Source organism: Arvicanthis niloticus, chromosome 9 (genome assembly GCF_011762505.2).
Source record: "Arvicanthis niloticus isolate mArvNil1 chromosome 9, mArvNil1.pat.X, whole genome shotgun sequence".
In the NCBI taxonomy this organism is placed as follows: domain Eukaryota; kingdom Metazoa; phylum Chordata; class Mammalia; order Rodentia; family Muridae; genus Arvicanthis; species Arvicanthis niloticus.
Genome location: NC_047666.1, coordinates 56,771,893 through 56,787,475, shown reverse-complemented (window position 1 = coordinate 56,787,475; position 15,583 = coordinate 56,771,893). Strand labels below are relative to the sequence as shown.

At 45.0% G+C, this 15,583-nt stretch overlaps 1 protein-coding gene and 1 non-coding gene across 25 annotated transcripts in view; one reads left to right on the top strand and one right to left on the bottom strand.

The window, feature by feature from the left end:
- Nucleotides 1–15,583, top strand: part of Cacna1c (calcium voltage-gated channel subunit alpha1 C) — a 610,552-nt gene that overhangs the window by 355,774 nt on the left and 239,195 nt on the right. The gene's annotated exons all lie outside the window — the stretch shown is intronic.
- LOC117715915 (U6 spliceosomal RNA) lies at nt 4,674–4,778 on the bottom strand. Its single transcript, XR_004607697.1, has one exon. It is a non-coding gene; the product is annotated as a U6 spliceosomal RNA (small nuclear RNA).

Below are 15,583 nucleotides of genomic sequence, written 5' to 3'. Positions count from 1 at the left end.
GGGACAGACTCGTGGAACGTTGGGGTAACAGTGAATCAGAAGCCTGGAGTTTCCCTTCCAATGCTGCCATCATCATCCAGTTGTGGCTAACAAGAGAAGTAAATGTGGAACAGCCCTGTGAGGGGTGGAGGACCATGCCCTTTCTCCTTAGGTTCTAAGTCATAATGTCTTGGTGGCTGGTGGAGTAAGGGGTCAGCTGTGACTCTGGAGTAAGCCATGCCTGTTATAAACAGAAGGGTCAAATTCCAAACGGAGAAGGGGGTGGAGCCAAGGAGGCAGCCTAGCAAGTTGGGGGTTTTCGCTGGGCTGTCAGTGAAGGTAATAATCAGAATCATCCCAAGAAATGGTTCCCCATCAGAGTCCATCAAGGTGAGGAACCTCTTCCCATGACTTCTTGGGAAAACAGAGACCCAGAGTTTGAAAACAGACAGAAATAAAGCCAGTCAAAGTGCCCTTTACCCAGTGGCCTTCACAGAGCAACCATCCACTGGAGAATGGGCTAGGAGTGGGAGAGGGAGGAGCCAGTTCAGATGTGTTCCACTCAGCTTCCTCCTTTAGTCACTGAGCAGAGCTGTTTAGTGAGCAGCTTTTTACTTCCTGGCCCTACTTTTTGCCAGAGGTGCTGATGAGCAGGGAAGGGACAGATCCTTCAGAAGCTGGGATCTCAAGTGGTCACACAGTTGCGATGTCTAGAGACGAGCAAGCTCTCTGCCTCCACTGATCCCACATCACACAAGTTCACAGTGCTACCACACTTCTTCCCTATAGCCCAAGGTCCCTGCAGCTTTCTGCCCAGACAATCATGTGCCACTATTTATCTGAGAGTTCTTCATCTTTTCAAAGATGGTCTGTGTGCTTCATCTTTCTGTCAGTTCTCAGCTTGCCTGGTGGCGCATTTCCCGCCCTTTCTGCCAGTGTTTTTTTTTTTTTTTTTTTTTTTTTTTTCTGACCCATATTACTTTGCAGTGTTGTACTTGGTTCTCCAGGTCCTACTTCTGCTTTGCTTGTAGATCCTGGAACTGAGCATAGATTCCCTGAAGGGGCTTAGCAAAAGTGGGTTCAACTGGATGTCTATCCCTCTACCACTCCGCCACACTGCCTTTGTGAAATAAAAGCTGGCTGGTTGTCTTCTGCAGTGCACACCCCAGGGTTGTCTGACCCAGGCTCACTCTTCTTTTGTATGCATGTACTCCACCTCATCATCGGTATTTATGAGCACTTACAGTTACGAGGCACAGTAGACAAGGCAGACAGGATCAACCCCACTTTTGAGGAGTTTACAGTCTAAAAGGGGTGGGGCAGAGACTTACCTCATTTAAAATGGGACTTTTGTTTGGTGTTTTCTGTAGAGTACTGGGGAAATACCTGGTTGTGTGTGAGCTTTAGGTACAACTCAGCCCCATGGTTGTTTAGAGAGGAAGGGGAAGGAATTTAAAGACAGACAGAGCAAGACTATTAAGGAAAGCCCAGGGCAATAACACAGTCTCATCCATAGAGAGATGTGTTACAGGAAAGAAGGTGACAAAGTCTATGGGATCCGAGCAGAGGAAGGAGGTATTGTAAACACTGGGTGGAGCCAGAAAGACTACATGGTCTTTTCTTAAGAGATCTGCCACCAAATAAGAATGATTGGTGACAAGACAGACAGCTAGAAAGGAAGATGATCTTTTGCACCTGAAAAGAGAAATAATAAAGAAGTTCTCGAAAAACAGGAGTGAACCATGCAGCAGCGTGCAGTGAGCATGCCTTTAATCCCAGCACTCAGGAGGCAAAGGCAGCTAGATCTCTATGAGTTCCAGGCCAGCCTGATCTACAAAGCAAGTTCTAGAATAGCCAAGGCAGACAGAGAAACCCTGTCTCAAAAAAAAAGAGAAGAATAAAAGAGAGGCAAGGAGAGGAGAGGAGAGGAGGCAAGGCAGAGAAGAAAAGAGAAGAGAAGAGAAGAGGGGAGGGGAGGGGAGGGGAGGGGAGGGGAGGGGAGGGGGGGGAGGGGAGGGGAGGGGAGGGGAGGGGAGGGGAGGGGAGGGGAGGGGAGGGGAGGGGAGGAGAGGAGAGGAGAGGAGAGGAGAGGAGAGGAGAGGAGAGGAGAGGAGAGGAGAGGAGAGGAGAGGAGAGGAGAGGAGAAGAGAACCCGGAAGAATTCAAAAGCACAGAAGTTAAGTTAATATCACCCTGTGTCACAATGAGCCAGGAACCTCTGTGACTTTTTACATTAGAAAACTCTATAGACCAAGGATGTAAGTGGAACTTATCTTTTGCCAGTCAGTTTCCCTTCCACCAGGGTGGGGGAAAGAACTACACAGCATTTTGGGGGGATGGTGAGAAGGGGAACATAGGACATGGTTGAGAATGATAGTATCGTCTGTTGTTATGATACAATTTGCATTTAAACTTGGTAAAAAACCCATTAGCTGCCAAGAGGGAATAAGGAATCAATTTCCAAGAATGTACAATTTCCTCTAGAGAAGTCTCAAAACCAAAACACTAATTTACATGAAAAGCTGTAAAGAAAGTAGTTGAAAAGTACATTCATAAGAAATTTTATTACACTTACATAAATTTAATACATGTGTTCTCAACAATTAGTCTTGGATTATTCATGAAAACTTCATAAAACATTAAACAGAACTGGCCATCCTCTCAACTTATTTCCTTGCTAAATACTTTCCACTTGTAATTTATGAAATAATTTTCATTGAAATATGGCATTCTAAGGAAAACATAGAATATTTTATAAATAAAGTTATACTGCTCTGGGGTACTACTTGACAACTAAATGATTCAGTAACTTTTTGCTTTTAAAATTTTTTTATTTATTTTAAAATATACTTTTATTTGTTGAGGCTCTTCATGCATGTCTGCAACATATTTTGATCATACTTACCAACACTCCCATCACCCCCTCTCCCAGGATTCTGTGTCTCCCTCTGAATGTCATGTCTTTTTTTCACCCCACTGAATAGGGTTGGTGCTGCTTTTATGTCTAGAGCTGTAAGCCATCCACTGGGGAACAGAAGCCTCCCAGGGACCAGATTCCCTGAAGAAAGCTGACCCCCTTCCCCCAGCAGCCGTCCACATCCACTGCCCATAGCTCTCAACTTCCCCAGTTCATGCTGAGATCTTGACTGGCTTGATTTGGAGCAAGTTTTATGTGGGAATCAAGGCCTGCTCTAGGTTCATGTGTGCAGTGGCCATGTCATGTCCAGAAGACACTGTTTCATATCGGCTAAATATGTCTGTAGTACATACATGTTAGATAAGTATTTAAAAAAATCACAGGGGCAGAAAGAGCTAAAAGAACTCAAACAGGCGGGATGTAATTAACTTTTTACTGCTGTGCTTGTTACATGAAATGGTCAGGCAGTTCTGCGTGTTTACTCTTCTGATTGTTCTCCTTGGAAATGTTTAAATCTAAGTAAGGCATGTAGCAGAAGATAACAAAAATAAACAGCAGGTAACTTTATAAACAATGAATGTGACAGATTTCTGCCTTTGTCCATCTTCTAAAGTTCACTTCTGCAGCTGTGCACAAAGGTGTGTACGCTGCGACTGACTGATCACAGAAACGCATGGTTCCAACATGTGTCCCTGGGGTATCTGTCTGTGCCACATCACTGTAAATGCTTTAAACCTTAAAATATCTGCAGTAACTGCACCAGTGGCTGGAGCCAATTGGTCTTTTTATTCCCTATTAGACCAAACAAATACACAGACCCCTGTGTACATCAAGTGTCATGCTAGCTGCATGGAGACAAACTACTTTAATCCAAGCACTTAGGAGACCCAAACAGAAAGATCCCTCTGTGTTCCAGGCCAACCTGGTCTATATAGCAAGTTCTAGGCCAGCCAGGACTACATAGTAAGACCCTATCTTAGGAAACCAAAAGGTGTTATGCCAAATATTTATAACTTGTGTAAAAATTCCACAGCTCCAGATTGGCCATTCAAGATGAAATCAGTGACTTTCTAAGTGTTTGCTGCCTCCACTCTCCTGATGGTAAACTTGAAAGCCTCATGAGAAATATAGAAATTTAAGTAGAAGTAATGGAACCTGTCATGAATCATAAAAAATAATGGTCATAAATTATAAACAAAAACCGTGTGTGGCACAGCTCAGGGGATATACTACTGTGTAAATTTTAGAATGAGCCAGACGAAAGGCAGAAGGCTGGTTAATGTCCCTGCTTCTACTCCTCTGTGGGCATCCAGTGTCCACAGCCAAGTTACCTCCTAGGAGCTGTGCTCCTCTGGTGCTCTTTGTCTGACTCTTCACTCCATCTGTCAAGTTCAGCAGTGACTGCATCAAAATCTCCCTTTGCAAGAGAGCAAACTCCACTGCAGGGCCATGCCCAGTCTGATGGGATGTTGTGTTTCTTCCTTGCTGGTCTAAAACCTACTTGGTCTACTTGTTGCATCTTACCCACAATCCCTTTCTCCTCAGGCAGTCATGGTTGCAGTCTCCCTTTATTTCCCAATAGAAACCCTGGGGATCAAGCACTAGTCCAAAGAGATGCTATGTCGTCAAATATGCCTCCAAGCTCAGTCTCACGTTCTCATGTTCCAGAACCATCTGTTGCTTTTTCTCAGCACCTTCTGTATTTTGCTCAGTACTTAAGATAGCTCTGAAAAATGACCCTCCGGCTCCTACAACGTTTTTATAAGTATTAGATACTAAGAATGTAGACTGCTTCACGTGCATGCATATCATTCTTGCACGGGGCTATGCGTGCATCTGGGTCTCGTTCCAATTTTAGTATATGTGCTGCAGAACCAAGCACAGTAGTTTTGTTTCATTTTGTTTTGTTTTGTTTTGTTTTGTTTTGTTTTGTTTTGTTTTGATGGTGCTCAGTTGTGCAGTTTCCCTCCCTGAGCAGAGTAAGAAAATCACCCTTGCCAATAGGAGCCATCCAAGGACAGATAGCACGTTTCTGGGGTCTCTGGATCTAAAGCAATTTTCCATTGCTAGGCCTGGAAAATCCCTTTCAGTATGGAGGATTTGTTCCAAGAGTGATTACCCACAAGGTCTGTCTGAAAACAGACACAAACGTAGTGGATTCCCAGGGGAAAGGAGCCTTCTACCTGCAGCAGCCTGTGATTCGAGCCACGGAGGAAGTTAAGGAAAGGGAAAGAGAGGGGAGAGAAAAGAGAAGGGAAACGTTAGCAAGAGCCGGAGGAGGAAACCAGTCTCCAGGGCTCAGGATCATGGTTCTCTTAAGCTGCCTTCCTCTGTGGATGGGGAGGTAGCCTGCCCAGACTCCACACTGGCTCCCTGCAGTAGGTAAGGACAAAGCACGGTTCTCTCGAGTGTCCCATCCTATTTCTGGCCTTCCTCTCTTAGCAAATGAACCTCAGGGTCTATTTCAGAATGGCTGTTGGGGGATGGGGCCTTCAGAAACCACTTTCCTCAGTCTTCTCAGTGCTCAGCAACAGAGAATCAGCGCTTGCAGCCTTTCATTGGACCACAGTGTACCTATCTTCCCTCCCTTCTTCCCCACCCTCCCTGGACTGTCCAACTTACTTCCAGGACCTCCTTTACCTGCATACCTGCTGCTGACCCCACTAGTCTCTCTGCCACCTTGGTCAATCCAAATGTCAGAGAAGCTGGGTCACTCTGCTGAAGGATATGCTGGATGAATTTGCTGCTGTTTAAGACCCAAATCTGTCAGCAATCTCAGCTGCCATTGTTCTGGGACCATCCAAGTTTTCAATGGTGCTTACACATCAGTGGTGCTGGCCCATGGTGCACATTTCAACCACCTGGGGGCTTTTAAAAATTACCATTGCCTGTGCCTAACCCCTGGTGATTCCGCATAGTTACAATGGGGTTGAGCTCACACTGTGTAACATAGAGCTGGAGCTAGCCCAGAGTGTCCTGAGACAGCCAAATGATTAAAGTTTAGGGATTCATGCAAATGGGTTGTTAAATACAGCCATTGTTAAAATTAAATTACATAGCTTTCCTTTTGGCAGTATACAGTGGCAAGATGGTGATGCAAATTTCTAGGAAGAGGAAATTGGTTGCTAATAGCATTTCCAAAGCTGACTTGATGAGTTTCCCACATAGGAGCTAGCTGGAGATGGCTACGATGACCTGGGCAGTAATCATCCTTTTAGGCACTAGGATACAGAATGCTCTTGCTGAGGTGGGTTGGTGGAGCTGGGAATTGATTAAGGTGGTTCAGAAGTGGTTTGTTTTCCACAAGGACAAATAGAGATTGAGGGAGACCACAAGAGGTCTCTGTATCGTTACCCAGGTTACAAACACTAAACCAGCCTGCTGTGCTAAGGGCTTGTCATGGTGCCCTGTGGCTTATCATGGAGAGTTCAGCCAAGGGCTAAAAGGTTGTTGTATCTGGGAAACTCTAAAGACAGATAAATAAATCCATGGAGATGACCTGGTGATTTCCCGTAGAGACCTGTTCACTGCTATATTATCGCTGCCCATACAATATTCTGCTCAGATAAGGTGTGCCAGCTATCAAAGTGTGCCCTGGAACCCAAGTGGTAAGACTGACCTTAAGAAGCTCTTGCCTGACCATGAGAACATCAAACATGTTCTCCTGCCCACCGCTTCCACAGCACAGAAGTACCACTTGTCTGCTGTGCCTCAGCCAGTCCCTACAGCACAATACAGTCTCCCTGGCAACTATAGCTGGAGTCTGATGTTAATACATAAAGACATTTAATAAAATTTTACACAAAGACATAAAAATCATATAGATGTATAGGATAATAATAATATTAAAAACAAAGGTAATAGTGTTCTAAAGTCACCACTCTCTAATTGTTTTGTTATATTTTATTATTGACTATGCTGTTAATGTTATTTACATCGATTTGAATTTGTAGGGAGGGAATATTATAGTGTGCTATTACCACACATCCCTTCGGACTTTCCCTCAGTAACAGATCATGGTAGGTTAAAGCTGACCATGGTAGAAATAGTTATACCATGAAAACTGGAAAACGTTACTCTCATGCACATCTATACACATGCATGTACCATGCACACTCGCACACAAACACACATACACACACAAATATATATGTACTTAAAGAAAACATACACCATGTCTAGAATCTTCAAGTATACACACACACACACACACACACACACACACAAATATTTGCATACACACACACACACACACACACACTTGGGTGGGGCATAGATCTTGACATGGTTTTTTTAAAATTCCCCCAATTGATTCTAATGAATAGCTGAGTCAAGAGGCTCAGTGAGAATCTGGCTCCTTTCTGCTTCCCTTATCTCTTGGAAACCCGTGCCCCAGCTTCCGTCTATGCAGTTCCGCACATCCTCCTGTAGCGGCGCAAGCGCACCATGTTGCTCTTCTTGACAACGTATTTGTACTCCACCACATGCAGACTCTTCCGTCTGGAACTATCAGCGCCTCCTTATTTCCATGATAAGCTGTTAGTCTTTCAAGGCTAACCAAGCAACCTGACCTAGGGGAGGCTTTACCTACTGCCTCCTCCTTCAGGAAGGCTTCCAAAGTAGGCAAAACCTAGAGGTGACTCCTAAGGCAGAGAATGGTTGAAAGCTCTTCTGTGTACCTGGGGGATTCTCTTTGAGCGCTTCGGGGCCAGGAGGAGCCCAGCAACCTTAAGGAATTGAAACGAATTGATGATAGCCTTTGAAAGGTAATGACAGCTGGCCTAGAGACTCATTCACAGGCTAGAACAAGAGGGTCTTGAAAGCCATTTTCAGAAGTCTGCTCGGTATCCTCAGAGAATTGAGGCTCCACCATAGTATAAGCCAGGGAGCCTATTTCTCGGGTCTTATTAGAACTCACCTATAGCTGAACATGTTGGCATACACAGTTAATCCTAACACTTTAGAGCAGAAGGAGGCAGATCTCTGTTTGAGGGCAGCCTGGGCTGCGTAGTATGTTCCAGACCAGCCAGAGAACACAACTCCAATTATAAGATGAAAAGTTCTAGAAAACAAGTATATAGAATAGCAACTATGGGTAACAAAAGCACATACTCGAAGTATTCTGCAAATAAATATTGCTTCTGCCATACACATAAAGGTACAAGTGTGTGAGCCGTCGATGAGACTTGTCCTGATGGTGACAATTGCCTCACAGTGAAAACGATATCAAAACATGGAGATATAAACCTCAGTCTGGGTAGTATTAATTCCACCTCCAAAAAGCTGGGAACGAATGAAGCAGAATCAGGGGGTGTGATGATTAGGGGAAGCAAACTGTCTAAATTTTGAGTAAAGAGAGAGATTGTTAGCTTGCCCTTGGTGAATGAAGGAGACTGACCTTTTGAAACAATGAATGGCATATTTCACTTCATAACTGCCGTCTTTAACCTGAGAAGCTCTTAGGGTTGTCAGGGATGGTCCCTGGCTTTTCGTCCTTTCATTGGCAAAGGCCTCTGCAGACAGCCTCTGGCTGGCCATACACTGGGCCATGGTTTTCTTTCCATTGACAGATTTTAAGAGAGAAAAGAAGCAAGCTTCCCGTCGACAGCCTCTGGGAGGCAGTATACTCTGTATCCATTCTGTCTCTGGGCTACCATCCACCATTCTCTTTAATTCTTATGGGCCTGCATTATGTTGTTCCTTCTGTGTTTGCTGGGCAAGCTCCAATCTGTGTCTAGCTACCGTTCCTCTCTTTCATTATCGACATGAACACAGAAAACAGCCTTGTGGTGCCTCCAATTCCCAGGCTGGGGAACTTAAAATGGATGATTTTAAAAAAAAAAAAAAGTCTCTTTAAAATACTTCTAGAAATCATAGACTCCTGAAAGCTCATTACCAGAGAAAAGGAGAGGCCCATGACCCTTTCTGTACCTCCAGGCAGTCCTGTTCTTAATCTCTTCGTCATCATTGGATTGTCTCCTTTAATTTCTTTTCATAAAAGACTCCACATGTCCAAGCCTTATAGTTAAGGAAACTGTATAGTTTAACACTTAAATGGGAGACCTGTAAGAATTAAATACATCACCAGGACACTGGTGTACCTGGAGAGTAGCCTGAGCTAGCTGGGGCATATGGCCGCCGTATGTATGATTGTTCTGTGATCCATAGAGCAGAGAGTCTCATTTTGCCTGGTGTTTGACTTGGGCATAAGTCATTGAGCACCCGCCCTGAAATAGGATTGTTTTACTCACAGGGACCAAGGATGAGTGAGATACATCCCTGTCTTAAAAGTTGGCTGGGGAAAAAAGATAAAATTCCCAGATAATCTTGATCCTTTCATAGGCTTTGTGGGGGGAAAATGCATCGGAAACTTCTAGTTTTCCTTCAGCTGCTGTGATAAACATGACCAAAGTGAATTGGCTTAGACTTCCAAGTCATAGCCCATGACTGAAGGAAGTCAGGATAGGACCTCAAACAGGAACCTATAGACAGAAACAGAACCAGGGTCCACCCAGGAATGTAGCTTACTGGCTTACTTGCTGGCTCTCAATCATCGGCCTTTCTTATATAGCTTTCTTACGGAGCTCTTATGGCTCCTCCTGCAGTGAGCTGGACCCCCTCAACATTAGCACTGAAGAAAATGCCCTACAAACCGTTGGTCACAAGCCAATCTGATGGAGGAAAGTCTTCAGTTGAGGTTCCCTCTTCTAGGTGTGCCAGGTTGACAAGCAAGATTAGCCATCACAGGAACGAGGCAGAAGAGGCTAGGTCGGAAGTGCTCAGGAGCAGAGGGCTGTGTAAGCTCAGATTTAAAGAATGCTTCAGGTCGGAGGTCTCCCCAAGGGCCTACTGTGTGTGGTGTTATAGGGTGGGGCAAAAATGTGAACTATGAGGACTTGGGGACCCAGTGTTGATCTGAGAATATGTAACTTCGTGGAAGGCTCCCTCGTGCCACAGGAGATGCTCAGGAGGCCAAGAGGAAGGGAAGAGCAAGGAGAAGGTACTCGGTGACACCAGAAGTGGCCACAGAGCCACTGGGTCTCAGACTAGGTAGTCACTTGGGGTCTTATAAGAACATAAATGCTGGGTGGATGGCTACAGGGTGGCCAGGTTGAGTCTTAGGAGACATTGATGTGTAGACAACCCTTTCAGATACTTGAAGCTAAGGCAAAGGAGGGACTCTAAAAAGTAAGCCTGAGCTCAGCGTAATAAAAAGACTCTCTTTTTATAAACTAATGAAGTTTGAAGAAAGTCCCTTTTTACTATGGAAAAAAGACCACTCTGGGTGTCAGCATACAGAATGTGCCATTTTTTGCTACTACCTGTGTGTGGTCATTTAAGTTCAAATTAATAAAAAATTAAATATAAATTAAAATGCATTTTTTTTCAGTAGCACTAGACACGGCCTGTCAGGTGTGTGGTAGCCTTCTAAGCTACGGCTGCCATATTGGGTAGCCCTGATCTAAGGAACCTCCATGGCCTCAAGGAGGTTTGCTGGGCTGCCTAGCTCAACCCCAGTTCAGTCCATGGAGTTCCCAGTCCTGCCACTTAGAGCTGAGGATGCTACTCTTGTTTTCAAACTCAATTCTAAATTAAGGAAAGTCTGAGGCTGGTTTTTTTTTTTTATCAGATTTCCTAAAGAACCTAGATCATCTTAAAGCCAACACTTCCCCAGACTCTGGCTTATAATAAAGGATCCATGATGTGAAGCAAAGGAGAGAGAGAGAGAGAGAGAGAGAGAGAGAGAGAGAGAGAGAGAGAGAGAGAGAGAGAAACACATGAATTATTTCTGACTAATACTTACAGGCTTTTATAGTTACTACAGTAACTCCATCTGATAATTACCTTCCGTGCATCCATACAACTTAATATCTCTATTTTTTTTTTAAAAAAAAAAGCTATGTGTTCATTAGGAAAATGCAAAAATGTATTTCAGTCTATCGAGGAAGCTACCGGGGCCCTGCCAGCTGTCTGGGCACATTAATCAGGTCTTGTCATCAGTAGGAAGAAAAGTATCCAATTTTCCAGGACCTTGGATAATTCCGCTTGCTGTAATAGATTTCTGAGAGACCACTCGTTGGCCAAGAGCATTCTTTTCCTTACTTCCTAATCCAGCGTTCCTAATCATCCCTCACCGGGAATTCCTCTTTGGGTAGTTTTATATCTCCTAGTGATTTATGTTTTTAAAAGTAACATTTTTTGTTACTTATTTTTGTATTGTTTTTTTTTTTTTTTTTTTGTACAGAATGATTTGAGCTCAGGTTGGAGAGAGTGTCTAGTGTCCACTAGAGCAAGCACTCAGTTACAATCTTCCACCTTTAGCTTGAGTACCAGCCCTTACATGTGAGCACACTGGCTGAATGTCTTGGGGGAGTTGATTTATGGAGACATTCAGTAGAATGTAGCAACTACAGGGAGTTTCTTAAGGGATGCTGGCCTTTGTTATATTACTTGGATTCCTGAAACAATCTACATTTCTAAGAATCTGTGGCCTTGGTCGATCAGTAGCTACCGTATGCACTTTGGTATACCCAGCCCTCAGCTGAAGCTCACCCCAATATCTTCTCCTGAATTAGCAGTTCGTGCATTGCAGTGCCCCACTTCATAACCAGAAGCTGAGACTGCAACTTCAGCTTCCACAGAAACCTGGGCTTATTGAGAGCGGGGAGGCCCACTGCTGTAGCAGGAGCTGCCTGGCAGACACTGGAAATCCAGCCTGGCTGACGAAGCCTCTTTAAGTGAACACTGGGTGAGATGAGGAGGGACAAGCAGCGTGGGCTGATTGCTAGCTCTGGCTACGGACAACGGGCCTGTCTTCTGCTGGACTGGCCCGTCTGTGTCTTCTCCAGAGAAGGTCATGTACCCCACATCCAACCTGTGTACAAGTGCGACTGCTGCTATTCCACTTACGTTTCTGCATGGCTATCAACCAGCTGTATAATCTTGAGCAGGCTCTTAGCGGGAAGAGCTTTGGATTCTGGTGGCCCAGATCTCACCCCATCCCTTCCATCGTCCAGAGCAAACCCCTCGACTTCCATGAGCCTGTTCCTGGCTTCATGAGAAGAGAGGAGCTCTTTATTTTTCAGAGTTGTTATAGAATTCAGTGATGCATGTCAAATGCCCAGAACAGATGCTCTGACGCTATTCAGTTCCCTGTTCTCCCATGTTTAAATCCTTTTGGGTACCGATTTTCTTGCCTACTAGGGCAGATGATTTAACATTCTGTTGTCCACAGCCCTTTGGAGAATGACTGCATCTCTGAATTTTGACTGAGAAGGGAGACTAGGAGAAAAACTACTTGATTCTCCAAGAATTCAAGGGTCAGCCAGCGGTAGTCCAGGTTGGAAGCTGGAGCCCTGCAGGCCAATGTTAGTATCTCCCTGCTCCTGATGAGGCCACTGCGGTGTGGATGCAGATAGCACCTCCAGGTTCATGGGTTAAAGCTGGACCATGATGAACACCATATTAGAATCTAAGCCCGATGAAAAAGTAATTGTGGCTAGTTAAGCAAAATGTTCTGCAGTCTCGATGCTTACAGAAGAAGCAGGATCAATGTGAGACTCCCTAGGGAGAAAACTTTGGTTCAAAACTTATAAAAAGTCCCCTGCTGTTTAGAGAGAATAGCCATCTTCTCTCCTTGGTGACACAGATGTCACTTTACTGGAGTAAATTGAAGAGTTTTCAAAAACTGGGAACCCCTGGTTGAGTTCTGTAGGATTCTCCCCTGAGGTCCAGAGATGACCTTCATGAGAGTGAACGGAGCCCAGCAGAAAGCACAGCAGAAATGGAGAACACAGGAAGCTGGTGAGGAAAGGGAGGGTGGACACTCCGTAACTAGTCTGGGTGTGAGTCCTAAGATCCCAGAGCAAGGCCAGCCTGCCAGTGTTCCATTATGGATTCACGATATTCCCACATTCTGTGTGCTTTGCATTGTTTTCTGCTTTTTTTTTTTTTTTTTTTTTTTTTTTTTTTGGTTTCCTAATGAGATTTTAATGTAAAAATTCCCAGCTTTACTGAGCTCAGTAATGGGGAAAGGATTTTTTTCATTTACAAGCCTTGAAGACAGCAGGAATCAGAGTGCTCTTAAAGGAGAGAGAGGTTGCAGTTACAGTGAAGGAGAGATTTGTTTTGGGGATGTGCCCTGTGTCTTCCATGTGACCCGAAACCTCCCCTGTTTTCCTCACAGAGAACAACACCAGGGCATCTCTGTGAGACCTGTGATTTGGGCAAGGCAGGCAATGGTCCAGATGTTGGCTCTACCTTCTCTTCAGCATTTACATTAGCACAGGCCTGAGCCATAGGCAGCTCTCCTGCCAACATCTGCCTCCTTTTAAGAGCTTACAGTGTGCATGGCACACATACCTCAATCTGGTGTTAGGGTACTCTGTCTTCAAAGACTTAATGTGTCAAGGTCTATGATGAGTAGATCCTAGTGGCTCAGTAGAGCCCAGGGGCCTGCCTGCCCTTATGAACTTCAGCGGTATAGGGCTGGCCAGTTGAAAGTATGTTAATGATATCTTCTGTACAGCTTTGTCCTTTGAGTCCAATATCCTGCTTGAATAGATAGATAGGGCCTCCAGGAAAGAGTGCTTTGGGGAAGTCAGAGCTATTTCCTGGGGTTCTGTCTTTGTTGAGCTGTGTATGCCTCAATGGTGTGTGTCTGTGTTCCCAATGTTCTGGGAGGTAGACTAGCAGAAAGAAGTGATGAGAAGCATTAACCGGGGAGATGCTGAGATATGGGCGGTCAAGTTATTCCTGTATGTATCACACCAATGCTTCTGAGTCTGTTTCCTAGTCAGAATGAGGATATGGATATCTGTTCAAGAAGGAGGAGGATTATTTTTCTCTTTCTGTGGTTGGGGAACAGAAGGACCATCCAGGGGACACAATGGCCTGTGCTTGATGGGGCCTCTGGCCTGGGAAATATTCTTGGCTTGACATCAGCTGAAAAGTGGTGTGCTTCTGAGATTCCCAGACCTCTAGACCCAACTCCCCAAACCTAAGAGCCCAGTGAGTTGTTGCCACCAGGACTAGCCTTGTCACTACCTATTAAATTTTCTTAGGTACCTAACAGACTCAGCCTCCTGCTGACCCAGAGCCCTGCATGAACTGGTTCTCCTTGTCTATTTAATATTTCATTAGTGGTTTTCTGAAGGCACAAGTCCAAGCTTGGCTGAAGCATTGCATTTAGAAGCACAGGAACACTTAACAAAAATGAAGTGTTGAAGGCTCACCATCCCAGGAATCTGGTCCCTTAGAAGTCCCAGCTGGAGACCTAGAAAGGCTGCTACAATGTATCAGCCGCCTCCCAGTGGGGGACTTTTGTGTCACACTGCTGTCTATCCTGGTAATAGTTTATAAGTATTTTGGTATCCCTAAGTGTGCAGGCTAGTTTTATGTCAACTTGACACAGGTTAGAGTTGTTATTCATGAGATGGGAACACCTCAATTGAGAAAATGCCTCTGTAAAATCGGGCTGTAAGCAATCCTGTAGGGCATTTTTCTAATTAGTGATTGATGGGGCGTTGCCCAGCTCATTGTAGATGTTGCCATCCCTGAGCTGGTGATACTAGGTTCTATAAGAAAGCAGGCTGAGCAAACCATGAGAGCAGAGCAGCGTCCCTCCAGAGTCTCTACATCAGGCTCCTGCCCTGTTTGGGTTTCTGTCCTGACTTCCATCAGTGATGTGGAAGTGTAAGCCAAATAAATCTTATCCTTCCCAGCTTGCTTTTGGTCCTGGTGTTTCATCACAGCAATGGTAACCTTAAGTATGAGCCTCTTTGAATATCTGATACAAGCTTTGGATTCTCCCTAGAAGAACATAGCTATGCACAAGCATTGAACACATAACTCTGTACTTGAAACTGCAAGTCAGGCACAAGCCAGCCTCTAGGGTCGGCAATAGATCTGGACTGAGAACCCAATGGATGCTAACCCATAGTTTCTTCAAGACTCAAACATGGGGGTGTAGACTTTTACCACCAAGCACAGAATGACTAGGCTGTGTCTTTCTGCTATTGGAGTTTATTTGTTTAGAATTTCTAGATGTCTGTAACTTGTACATTGACGACAGATCACTACACTCAACCCCAGAGTGTGTATGAGCTCAGTTTACCAGGCCCCCTCCAACCACAGTCCTCCATGGCAGCCGTGCAGAGACGAAAGCATTCTGAGTTTAGGGACAAGTCAAGTTAGCTGCAGCAGGGCTTGGGAGGTATTTTGAACTAGTGCCGTTAGGCAGCGGGCTGGCATGGAGGGGAACCCACAAACATTGTAGGGGTAAACCTGCATTCAGATGCTCACTGCTGTTGAGTAATCCCCATGGCGCCTGACAAATCTATAGCCCACAGTTCTGGATGCAGGGAATTCAGGTGTATAAAATGTCAGGCATGAAGAGGAGCTCAATAAACCAAGCAGTGAATGCTGGTAGACATAAGGCTTACAAACCGCTGAGGTGGAAACATACCACTGGGAGTAGGATCAGTGCTGGCAGGGGCTGTCCTACTGGTTTCTCAACCTGAAGCCTTCAGAGCTCAGGATTTAGGAGGAGGGGAAGACCTTGGATGGAAAGCAGAGTGGGAAGGTGTGGCAGCCAGCGTGCACACAGTATGCCTGGTCCTGCAGGTTTCTATGTAGCTGGGGAGGCTTTGAAATCTGGGCGGGGGCCAAAAGAGATAGTGTGATGGT